Genomic DNA, 12,933 nt, shown 5'->3' on the forward strand with positions numbered 1-12,933 from the left:
TCATTTTCTCACTAATTCATTTCATTTTTCTTTTTGCTTCTAATATGCTTGTACAAGTATCTGTTTTTATTTATATTTTCGCCCTTATAACTGAGATCGCTTAATTTTTTTCTTCCACTGAGTTTATTGAGCTCTGACAACTCGTATTTTATCATCTCCTGCTGTCTAATCATCTCATTCCTAGTTCTTTTATTTGTACCTTGAGTTCTTGCTTCATATACCTGATCGCTTCCTTGCAGTTTTAAAATTCAGGGAGAAATGTTTGGTGATGTTGTTTATGTGCTCCATGACAATATTCTTCTGGATGTTATCATGAATCTACCATTTGTGTTTCTTATTTCTTTCATTCTTTTCCCTCTTTTTTTTTTTTTAGTATACCTTTGAATATCCTGCATTGGTTCCTTTTAAAATGAACCGTCTTTGAAAGGTTGAGATTTCCCAACTATTAAAGAAGATTTGTATCAGGAAAGAGACAGAACCAAGTTCCAGGCTAGCTGTGATGTCCCCTGTAGTTCAGAGAGTGGCGTGTGAGTTCATATAGCCCTCTTTTCTCTTCAGTGAGTGATACAGGCAGCTTTGCGGTCTTATAAGTCAGTCTTTTTTTCCTCTACACTGCTGCAGAAACCATGTGCTTCCTGGGTACATGCCTTCTTCTTGGCTGGTGGGTTTCCTTGTGGAACTCTACCTTCTTTTCTTCATGGAACAAAACTGTGTGTATGGAACTAAGGACTTAATGTTTTGCATCTCAAAGTGTGCCCTTCACTTTCAAGAATTATGCTTTGCTGATTCTTTCTGATATTTGCGGCTGTAACGTCCTTGCTTTTCTGTCTGTTCTCTCTAACACATCCTCCTGTGATCACCACTGCCATAGTGATTGCAGGTGTTCAGATTGCAATGAAGCCTGGTCAGCCTTGGTCCCTGGTAATCAGAATGAACAGATACCTCTCATTACTTGCTTTGATATGTAGGGTGAAAGGGAAATAAACTTTTGTTGTATTAAGTTCCTGGGATTTAAAGTTATTTGTCACTGTAGCATAAACTAGCTTATTTTGGCAGATACAATTGGTTCACAGCTGAGGTTACTACCCTTGAGGGCATTTGGAAATAGAAGGAAGCATTTTTGGTTGTCACAACAGAGAGGCTAGCAGCCAGGGATATTAAGTCTCTGGTAATGCATACAACAGTCCTACTCAATAAAGATTTCCTTACCTGATATGCCAATAGTGCCCTTCATGAAATACTCAGTAAATGGCTTGACAAGAACAGCCAAATCTCCTTTCTGATACGATTGCCCATTATTAAGCCCTTGCCCAAACTGGATTATTTTTGGCATCATTTATTGTCTTCCGTATTAATTTTTTCAGATAATTTTAAATGTTTGTATATGATTTATTATTTTCTAAATATATCAATGAGGGAACTAATAGAGTTTATTAATTTTTGCATTCTCATACTGTTTAACATGGTACCTTACACTTAAAGGTACTCAGTAAATATCTGTGAATTTCATTAAGATGAAGTATCTTCTTGGACCTATGTCTGAAAACCCATTTTCCATATTCTGGGTGCCCATTAGTAAATTCAGGGTCCCCCTTTTGTTTTCTGTAGTTTGAACTGACAGGAGATTTGAAATATAAACAATTGAGAAAGACATTCCCTAAAGGTAACTATCAAGTGTAATAAGACTCAAGTCAAATGGCCCAGCTGTCACAGTAAAATACACCTATTGACTTCTTTCTCACTAGAAAAAAAGCTCTGCTTACCTGTTACCACAGACAGCATGGAGAGAAAGTATCACCCACGGAGCTGCGGGAGGGAATGTCCTGTGTAGCTGAGAGACAGGCACAAAATAAATCTGGCTGGGAATAGATAGTCGTGTTTTGTAAGAGACAAGGGTAGGAAACATAATTATCTTACTTTAAGGGGCAGAAAATAAATAGCACCATAGTTAAAATCTAAGTGAGGTGACCAACAACTGTTTTTCAAAAATCACCCAAAAAATTATTAAATATCAACTAGGTGCAAACTCCTAGTACAGGAGTGGATGGCAGTGAGCCTCACACAGAGATGAGCAGGATGGAGCCTGCCTTCTTGCCTTTTGGAGTCTAACCTGCAAACTGTGTACATATCTAAATAAGTATAATATCTATAGAACCCTGACAAACATTATGACGGAAGTAGTAAGAAAATTTTACTAAGAATGAAGGGAAAAGAAACTCTTTCTTATTGCATGGAAGCAAATGAGTTGAATCTATGAGGAGTAATGCTGCAAATTGAACCTTAAAAGAAGGCTAACGTGAGGAACACCCAATAACGGGAAACAGGCCCTGACTCCCTTGTCCTGCAGCAGGGCTAAGAGGCGTCATATATAACATTGGTAAAATGCTTCACAGGTCAGTGGTATGGGCACATACATTATTCATAGGGCTGCGTTACTATTAATGGATAGTTTAGGTAACTAGAACCTGAAAAATAGTGACTGTTAAGGACTTTAAACATTGGGATATACTAAAAATTATTATAGTCATTTCCCACTGATTTATCAACTTACTAGTGCATATATGTGCATTTCTAGAATATTTATGTCATGTAAAAGGACAGCTAGTGTGCTCTCTGGATGGCCATATTGCTTCAGTCTACTGACATTGACTCCTTGCAGGATCTCATTCCAACCTCGATTAAAGATAAAAACTCATTTAAAATATTGCTTAAGTACATTCTGTTCTTATAAAATCAACCATTCTTGTGGCTTAATACTAATGTTTATATTTGTTGATTTCAAGGAGTTGTACATGGGCTATTTAGCAGCATATTTCTTTTGGTTTGAGTGCTTTTATTGATTAAATAAATAAATGGCTTGGCTTCTCTTCAAGAAGTGGTACTTCACAATGTCTTATATCTTCTTAACTTGGAAAAGTCTAATGCATATGCATAGTTAAGGGGGAGGATAAGATGTTCAAGTACATGACAGTGAGCCTAGGCCTTACGAACTGTGACCAAAAATGGTTTAATTATTTCAGTTTTTTACCATAACACTTATTCACTTCAACAGAATACCTCTCTACTCCCTTATTCCTTATTACAGTCATGAAGAAGGCACTCATATTGATCCCTGTTGCAATCTTTTTTTGGGGGCCTTGTGGATATTTTATGGGTAAACATCTGGGAATGTTGTTCTTAGCCATCCAATGCATCAGTAGAAAAGGAGATGGGCCCTAGGTGTCTTGCAGTCCACTGCATCTGAAGGAACACTGACACTAATTCACACCACTTCCTGCCATCAAGTTAGAAGCCTCTGGAGCTGCCACTGACGTGAAGCATAGATGGCCCAGTGGAGACAGCTGCTCTTGATAATAAAATGCATGGTTTTCTTGGAATTTTTGTTTATCACAGAATTCCTTTCCAGAGCATATTCTTGTATTTTTATTGAAGTTAGCATAAAAAATAGACTGGAAGAGGAGTAGAATGAGGAGATAATATGAAATAAAATATCTATAATATTATCCTGTTTATACATTATCTAATTTAATACAATAGTACAACAACATGAGTACTGTTATTTCCATCTTACAAGTAAGGAAATTGAAGTCTAGAAGATTAGGTAGTTTTGCCCAAAATTATTTGCTAGTGGATGGAGATGCTGGTGCATAGAAATAACATCTAACATTGAGTGGGAAACTGAGCATATTCCACATGCATTAGTAAATTGAATCTTTACAACAACCTTATAAGCCAGGAACTCATACTGACCCCATTTTTGAAATAAAAAAATTAGGAACCAGCTATTAGTGATGCCTTTGTTTAAGGGATGAAGCCTGGATTTGAATCCAGAACTTCAAGCTCCCAAAACGTATTCTCGACCTTTATACTGTGGTGTAGTCCAACGCAGTGTGGCACCTGACTGCAATTTGAGATTTTCATCCATACGTTGTGCTCAGATGCACCTATGAAATGCTTTACACACTGCCTGGCACAAAGAATGCATTTTATAATCAAAAGCAACTATTAATGTACAAATAGCAATGGTGTATTTGCCTGTTACCTTTATTATAAAGATTTTGAAACATTCAACACCTATTGTCGGAGTCATGGAATACTGGATTCTGCATATTTTCAGATTATATTTAGAAAGATTGAGATGCAGTGACAATATGTAACTTTTCAGAATTGATAAGGTGTCAGTGGCAGGTCAGGCTGACAAGGCAGTAAGGAAAGTTCTTATTGTGCTTGACTGCATGGTACCCTTACTGACCAAAAGCAGCCTGTGAGCTCACAATATGATTTTGAAAATGCTTTGCAGTTTAGCAAGTGCTTTCAAATGCATTCATTCATTTGTGACTCACAACGACCTTGACCTTGTTGAGTGGCTATTATTATCTCTGTTTTACAGAAAAGAAAACAGAAACACAAAGTCAGAGGTTAACTAATGACATGATTCATGCAACTAAGCAATGAAGGACCCAAAATCAAGAGCAGATTCCCTGACTCTAAGCACAATGATTTTTTTTTTCACTGTACATTGTCTGGTATTTTTATTAAGATTCTCATCGTCTTATATTAATTATGAATTAAATCTGAAAATGAAAATGTAATAAAATGTCACAGTGGGTAGCTTTTTGAAATGAGTAAGCAAAGAGAAAAATTTGATAGGCCTAATATCAAAATACTAAAAACTTCTTTCAGCAAATATTCATCCAACATATATTTATTTAGTCCATACTTTGTCCATGGCATTGTGTTATGTGAGGTAGCTAGAGAAGCAGGGGCCAGGAATGCTGAGAAAAGCCTTCAGGTCACGTTTGCTTATTTTTAGATTTAAGAAAATTCATAGGAATCATGTCAAGGTAATTATATGTCTTATTTCACTAATTAAACTAAAATCATATTGGTGATGGCAGCTGTTTCTAAATTGTCTTTACATTTCACAAAATGCGTGGTGCAGTATCTTACCTGTTGAATGAACAAATTGAGGTGTGAATTCAGAGCCCTAGTGCTTCAGGAACTTATGGATTAAATTGAAAGTTGTGAAACTAAGTTAAATAAAATAGAAGATTGATATATGATTATATGGTATCGAGAAGAGAAGCATTATTTCTAGTTCAGATAATCTAGGAAAGCTTCGTGGAAGAGACACTTTTTGAATGAGAAGTAAGTAATGATTTTTTGCTGCCTTTTTTAGGCTAACATAGGTAAATTAGTCCTAATGGAAGTAAGAGGCAAGATATTTAAATCTCCTAGCAATCTATAGTGGGCATAGTGGGCATTCAAAATACTTTTTTGACTGACTGACTGACTGAATCTTTGCAATGAAATATTAAGTATATTAGTCTTTAAATGTGTAATGTTGAGATATCTTGGTATTACTTGGAATCATATTAAAATGTCAAAACACTCTGATCAAGGATCTATCCATATTTAATTTGACCCTTCTAAAACAAGGAAATCACAGAAGTATTTTAAAGAATGCTCTGTTCTGTTATAAAGATCTGATAATCCTGTATAATTTCAAGATGCATATGGAATGTATAATCAAAAAGCAATACAAACATCTCTGAGAGGTTGCATCACTTACCTGAAGGGGAAATTACTAAGCCAAAAGTATTCCCTCATATCCTCATTCCTAATATATCCCACCTAATTTTAACATCTTTTAGCAGTCTGGCAATAAAAACTATGATATGAAGATTTCCGTTCAATCCTGAGTCTAGGTTACACTTTAGTCTCTGCATTGATCATTCAGTTTCGTGTTTTTTCCACAGAAAACCACTCACAATGCCTCTTAGGTTGCCCTAGTAGTATAAGAGCTAGAATTTTTATACTAACAATAAAAGGAAGCATTATTTACCATAGAGTACTTTTTCCTTTGATGATCAGTGACTCATAGTGCTTTCCTTTACTCAAGAGTAAAATAATAATGCTTCTATCCACCATTTAAAGGTTTTAAAAATGTTTACTAAATTTTATACTAGTGTAATTATAAAAGGAATAAATACAAATTTAAAACAATTATGGAGAAGGGACTTCAGTTTGCTTTTATTACAAGAATAAATAACAAACACATTCAATGGACTTTCCAAATATTGTACTTCTTTTGGATTTCTTTTAGGAACATTTTAAAAGAATAGCATAAAGAAAAATGTCAACGATGTCAGTGTTACTAACATAAATTATTTAATGCTTTTGATGGTAACATTTGATGTCTCATATATTCTCACATTTGGAAGATTCCTCATTTGTGCTAGATGTCTGCATATCTTCAGTATGCTCAAAAAATTTAAAATTTTGATGAGTAAAATCCTGATGAACTGTTAAAAAAATAGCTTTCTAAATTAATTAACACTGTGAGGTGAATCTGTTTTCTTGAAAGTGTACATGGTGCATTTTTGGAAACGATGTATATATAAATGCTTGAATATTTTATATCACAAAATGTGAGCCTTTAATAAAACTTCTCAGAACTTTGTAAAGTTTAGAGTCATATTATCCCCATGTGCTCTTATAACTACACATCATGATTCTATATTTTTATAATGATTATGACTAAATGATTACTTTTATTTGGAATTTCAGAAAATAAAAGAAGAGAGTGATAAAAATAGTTGGCATATATCATAAACAATATGAAAGGATATTCAGAGTTAAAAAAAAAGATATGCTTTTATGGCTCAAAGTCTAAAAATGGAATATGTTTCAAAAGGAATATGAAGTTTCTTTCCCAAGGCAGTGGTTTTTAAACCCTGGTGCCTTTGTCTGTTTCATGGGGCTATACTAGAATACCACCAACAGGATAATTTATAAAGAAAACAATTTTATTTCTTAAAGTTCTGAAGACTAAGAAATCCAAAATCAAGGGAGCAGTATCTGGTAAAGTCCTTTGTGCTGTGTCACTTCATGGTGGAAAGCATCATGTGAGTGAGAGAGAGCAAGAGATTGAACTCACAGTCTCAATCCCTTTATAACTGGCATTAATCCATTCATGAGGGTGGAATCTTCGGGATCTAAATGCCTCTCATTAGACCCTACCTCCCAACACTGTTGCCTTGGGGATTGTTTCCAGCATGTGCTTTTTTGGGGTATACATTCAAACCACAGCACTTGGTGAATAGGGGGAATCACTTGAGAAGCCAGTTAAAAATAGGATTTCTGAACCCCATTCCTAAAGATCTTCTAGTACGTGCTGTAGACGGCCTAGATAGCTGACCATACCAAAGTGTTGACAGTTTCCAAGCCCCTCTAATGGAACTCTCACGTTCTGCTTGGCAGAACATAAAGTTGCACAACCATTTTGGAAAATAGTTTGGTAGTTTCTTAAAAAGTAGAACATACACCAACTATGTAACTCAGCTATTGCATTCCTGGGTATTTACCTAAGAGAAATGAATATATATGTCCATACAAAGACAGTGTCATTCATAATAGCAAAAACTGTAAGCACCCCAAATGTGTGTCTGCAGGTATAAACAGAATTAACAAGAAACAGTATATCCATACTAATATTACTTTCTACTGAAAAGGAATCAACTATTGGTAAGAGAAACAACATCAATGAATTGCTAAATAATTGTGCTCAGTGAAATGAGTCAGAAAATACTATATGTTATGTAATTTCATTTCCACAAAATTCTAGAAAATGGAAACTGTAGTGACAGAAAACAGGTCAGTCATTATCCAGGAAAAGATATAAGGGGTGCATGAGAAAGGGGTGAGATTAGAAGCCCTGGAAAAAAGGTTTTGGGGATAATAAATTTGTTTGTTTGTTTGTTTTTAAAGGCAAAAACACATGTAATTTTATTTTTGTTTAATTTTAAGCTTGCCAACTTCTTTCCCTATACAGCATTTGTCTTGTTTTTATACCCACCTACCCTTATATTAGAAATGTACTGCAAACTACTTAGTGATTCCACTTTGAATTTATAGTCGTACGACTAAGATGTTTTGAATATAAGCCTACGCATATGCCAGATATAAATTTCAGGAACTCTTAATGTCTCTTCTTTTACAGAAATTCTAACTCTATCCTGATGTAATTAGGTTGATTAAGAAAATTAAAAGGTTAGGGGCCAGAAAACTAACTTACACAAATACAACAAAAAGAAAAGATTTTCCAAGTACCTCTATGCAATGGGAAATATTTCTTTCAAGTACCAAGTCAATTTCTTCAACTGTACAATGTATTCTAATTTAATGGTTTTCAAATATAATATAGTAACAACAAAATGTAATAAAATTAAGACTATAAGAAAACAGAGTAAATGGTATAATTCAAATAATGACTAAAACAAAAGGGCATTATGGATGTTGTAATCAATATATAACTATATATTTAAATTTTACTTTACACCCGTAAGATCGCAGTTAAGGAGGTTAACCATAATTTCAGATTTTATTACCAGCCATTTGTGCTATTTTATCACACTTGAAAATATCACTCTTATTTTTTACCTTAAACAGTGATCTATAAATTTGTTTAGACCATAATAATTAAGGACCTTTTCTTTTCTTCTTCAGGATAATTTTTAAAAAATGAATGATATATTGAACATACTACTAAAGAAACTTTACTTTTTGATTATGGCCTCTACATTGAAGATCTGTAGGAATTTTTCTAATTAATTCTCAAATCTTTCCATGACGTCTCTGTTCATAGAAATATCATCTTTGAAATAATTTGTGTGACTACTTTACAAATCAAAAATGGATTCACATGACCGAATTATCCTAATCACTAATTTAACAGATTCCTAGATATTTTCTATATCAGTTTTCTTGATTATGTCAATAATATAAACACACTCTTAATAGAACAGAATGTTTAATTACATCAGTTTCCCATCGACCCACCAAAATCACTTAACAATTATATTGGCCATTTCCACTGATCTGCAGGAGGCTCTTCCAGTAATGGCTCCCATGTTTTCCACTGCACCATTTTTCTTGCCAGACTTAGTTCATGTTCAGCCTGAAGAATCACCTCTTCTAACTGACCACCTTGAAGTTGGTCTTCTAATTTTTCAACATCTGGTTCCGCTTTAACCGTAGCCAGCTTCTCATTTATAATCTGTTCTGTATGTTTTCTATATGCTGCATTTTTAGGGATATCCTCAAGAACATGAAGAATCTTTGTGTACAATATTCTTAGCCTCTCGTGTGGAGTATTGCACACAGCCAATCCCACCTGTGGTCTTCTTCAGCACACCCGCCGTAATAGTGCCAACGAGTCGCGGGGAAAATAAATTTGTTTTTTATCTTATCCGGGGACACAGTTCCACAGGAATATACATGTCAAAATATCAAATTGTACATTGAAATTATGTTCAGTTTGTTGTATGTCAGTTATATTTTAATAAAGCTGTTTCAAAAAATGACGTGAGCATGGGCAAAGGGTACGAGGAGGCTCCTCTGCTCTCTAAGGCACCTAGTCTTAAAGGTTCTTGTGTCTGATACTAGGAGCCCCTCTAACCCAGCCACATTGTGAGGAGTGTGTGTGTGTGTGTGTGTGTGTGTGTCTGCACGTGCACATGTGTGTGTACATATGATGTGAAGGCATTAATAGGGAGCAGAAGCAGTCTCAGACAGTTTTGATTTTTGTGTATTTATAGGACCAAAAGAGAAGAGTAGCATTTCTGCCTCTCAATAGGCCATTCACTGTGAGTCTACAGCTGTGACGAATACAAAGTCTTACCTTGGGCACATGGGTTCCTCGGGTGATTGCGGTATCACACAGAAACTACAGCCGCTTTCACATCACTGAAGTTGTTCGTTTCCCATTTTTAATATAGGAGATATATATATATATATATATATATATATATATATATATATATAAGCAGTATTCACTATCATAGGAGGCTTTATCCACTGATTTCCCCCTATTTTCAGACTATACACGTGACCACACCTATGCTAAAATTCACTTCCCATTATATTTATAGGTATAAATTTAACCTTCTTCCCACAACTCTTTCTTGGCTTATCTGGCATACCTTGCCAATACTCTGACTACCCCGATGCATATACATGAAATATTATCTCATCTGTAGGTTGATTTATTTCTCTAATATATATAATATAAATATAAATAAATCTATCTATCTATATATTTATTTAGAGTAGTTCATAGCAAAACTGAGGGAAGGGTGCAGAGATTTCCCACCCCTGTATAGCTTCCCGGTTATCATTATCCCCCACCAGAATGATGCATTAGTTACAACTGATGAACCTAGATTGATACATCTTCATCACCAAACGTCTATTGTTTACAATAGAGTTCACTCTTGGAGTTGTACATTCTGTGGGTTTAGTCAAATGTACAATAATAGGCATCCACCATTATATTATTGTACAAACTGGCAGGTTTTTTTAAAGGCTACTTTAATAGCTGGGCATGTACTGGGTAAAAGGAACTGCTGTAAACAGGCCTTTAGTAAGTCGGTGATAAGATATTGGGGCAGGTGGAAGAAGTTTCCATAGTCCTATAGTTAGGTCTCAGAGTCTCTACCCACCTCCTTAGGTGGAGCAGGAGGGCTGGAGGGGGCCTGTTTGGATATTTCCCTTCCCCTAGGTTAATTAATTTCTGATAAAACCCCAGCAAGCTTAGCTCTGATTAAATAGTTTCTTCTGACAAGGGATCTTGTTAAGAACAGAATGTTCTGGATATTTCAAGGTAGTTCCTTTTTCCCTCCCTCTGCTGGAAACCTGAGGAAATTTTTCTCTGATCTTCATGGTGAGAACCTGGTAGAACTTCAGGAAGTAAACTCACAAAGGCGTAGACTTACTGCCTATTAATGACTGGGTTTCCCTGGAATTTTTGACTCTCAGACTTGTCCACACTGAGCCTCCAGCATGCAGGGTTTCCTGCCCTGGCACTAGTTTCCATGGAGGTTTCTGCTTGTAGATTTCTGCTAGGATAAGTTCTGATTCCCTGTATCTGCCTGTCTCTCCAATTTGGGGGCCAGAAGTTTGCCCTGTGACTTCATGTATCTTACGGATCTAAGAGGAGCTGTTGATTTTTCAGCTTGTTTATCTTTTTACCTGTTGGTACAGAGGGGCAATTTCCATGCCCCTCTCATTGCAGGTGGGAACTTGCTTGGGTTTTGATGGTAGTCATGTGCAATAGTGGTGAAGAAGACTAAATTATCAGAGGTCAGCAATGCTAGAGAGCCTCTTGCAAAAGAGCCTCTGAGATTTCTAGGTAGATGACAACATACATAGGTCAAATATGGATAAAATGACTGATTCATAGGATTTATGAGTATTTTTTGGGAAGAAGAACCTTGGGTTAGGAGAATTGATTTTACCAAAAGAAGATGGTGGCTTGGTGCCACTTGAATATTACAAAAAATGACTCAATTGGATAGCTATAGGAGATATATATATATATATATTCATATTCTTGATATCTAAACATACACATTCAGAATACATATATATGGTATATATAGCTTCTCTATATATGTATTCTGAATGTATATGTTTATATATTTTTATAGAAATATTCCTATGAATGACAGTGAAAACTACATTTATCAAGAGCAAACATGAAATTCTAGGAGCTGTATATACTTGCCTTTTTATATGAATGAGGAAATGGGGTCAGTATTGATTGTGAGCTGTGTCTGAAGTCACACACACTATGTGTATTACTGAACTAAGAAACAATACCCACTTTCTCAGTTAAGTGTCTAATCTTTCCCCAGTTCTTTTCACCAATTGCAGCTTCTTTTAGCTTTTTGACTCTGCAGAAGTTAAGTTCAAACTGGAAAACACAGAGCAAACACGGCTAAGGGGCATCTGATGTTTCAGTAAGATTAGATGTGGGAGAGCACTTGGGTGCTGTAAATTAGCAAACTTCTCAGTTACAAAAATTGCATATTAGGATTCTAAAGGATCTTGCAGATGTACATGCTGAATTACAGTCTAGGATGTTTCTTAATGAACAGCAATTATTTAAAAAAAGAGAAAATTTAAAAAAGGTAAGGCTCTGGAGAATCTCACATATCTGATAACACACTCCAAGGACTGTCATGCTATGCTGTGTCTGTTATAAATGACAGGGTTCAGTTAGATGGCCATTTTTAGTTCTCAAATAAGTATCATAAAAATCCAGCATTCCTAGGCTAAGTGTTATGAGATCAGACTGAGGAAGATCCTAGTAGGGTCCTTTAAGAACATGAGAAAGAACTGGAAAAATGAGCTGAACCTACTCTAGAATAAACACGTTGACTATAAGTAACTCGATAAGAGTTTCATATGTACAGAGAGGCTATAGATGAGCTGAACTTCTACATTCTCCAGGAAGATATTCTGACTTCTATAAAACAAATTTGTCCACCTTTTTCTGAACTTCTATTCCTTTTAGAGTCAGTGCATGCAGGCTATTCTGTAAAGTTCTACTTGTGTAAACAATGTGCAAAGAATAAGTTACATATATGGGAGATAGGTATATGAAAAGATAATAAACTGATCATCTTGAGATCATCTGGGGACAATTTCTTTGTCCTGAAAGTTTAGTTGGAATTTATGAGAGAGAAAAATAGTTTTAGCTAGGTTTTAGGAATTTTTAAATAGAGGGCCAGGAATTAAGTTATGGCTAGACTGTCAAAGTCATGATGGTAACAGGCAGGAGGTAAAGCTGGAGCTGTACCCACAGAATAAGAGAAAATATGATTTGAGGAAATCATGTATAAAGAACTTATGTCTAGAATATATAAAGACCTTTTACAACTCAGTTTTTTAAAAATAAATAACCCAATTTTTAAAATGGTTAAAGAATGTGAATAGATATTTGTCCAAAGAAGATGGCCAATAAGCAAGCAGATGAAAAGACGCTCAACATCATTAGTCATCAGGGAAATGAAAATGACAATTAGATATCATTTCACATCCATCAGAATGGCTGTAATAAAAGCCAGACAATAAGTAATGTGGGTGAGA

General features: G+C 35.2%; 1 pseudogene; it reads right to left on the reverse strand.

Annotated features, from left to right (window-relative positions):
* Positions 1-8,857: 8,857 nt before the first annotated feature.
* On the reverse strand, positions 8,858-9,227 carry LOC101045163 (NADH dehydrogenase [ubiquinone] 1 alpha subcomplex subunit 5-like; annotated as a pseudogene).
* Between the last annotated feature and the right edge of the window lie 3,706 nt (positions 9,228-12,933).

The sequence above is a fragment of the Saimiri boliviensis genome, chromosome 2 (assembly GCF_048565385.1).
Source record: "Saimiri boliviensis isolate mSaiBol1 chromosome 2, mSaiBol1.pri, whole genome shotgun sequence".
Classification (NCBI taxonomy): domain Eukaryota; kingdom Metazoa; phylum Chordata; class Mammalia; order Primates; family Cebidae; genus Saimiri; species Saimiri boliviensis.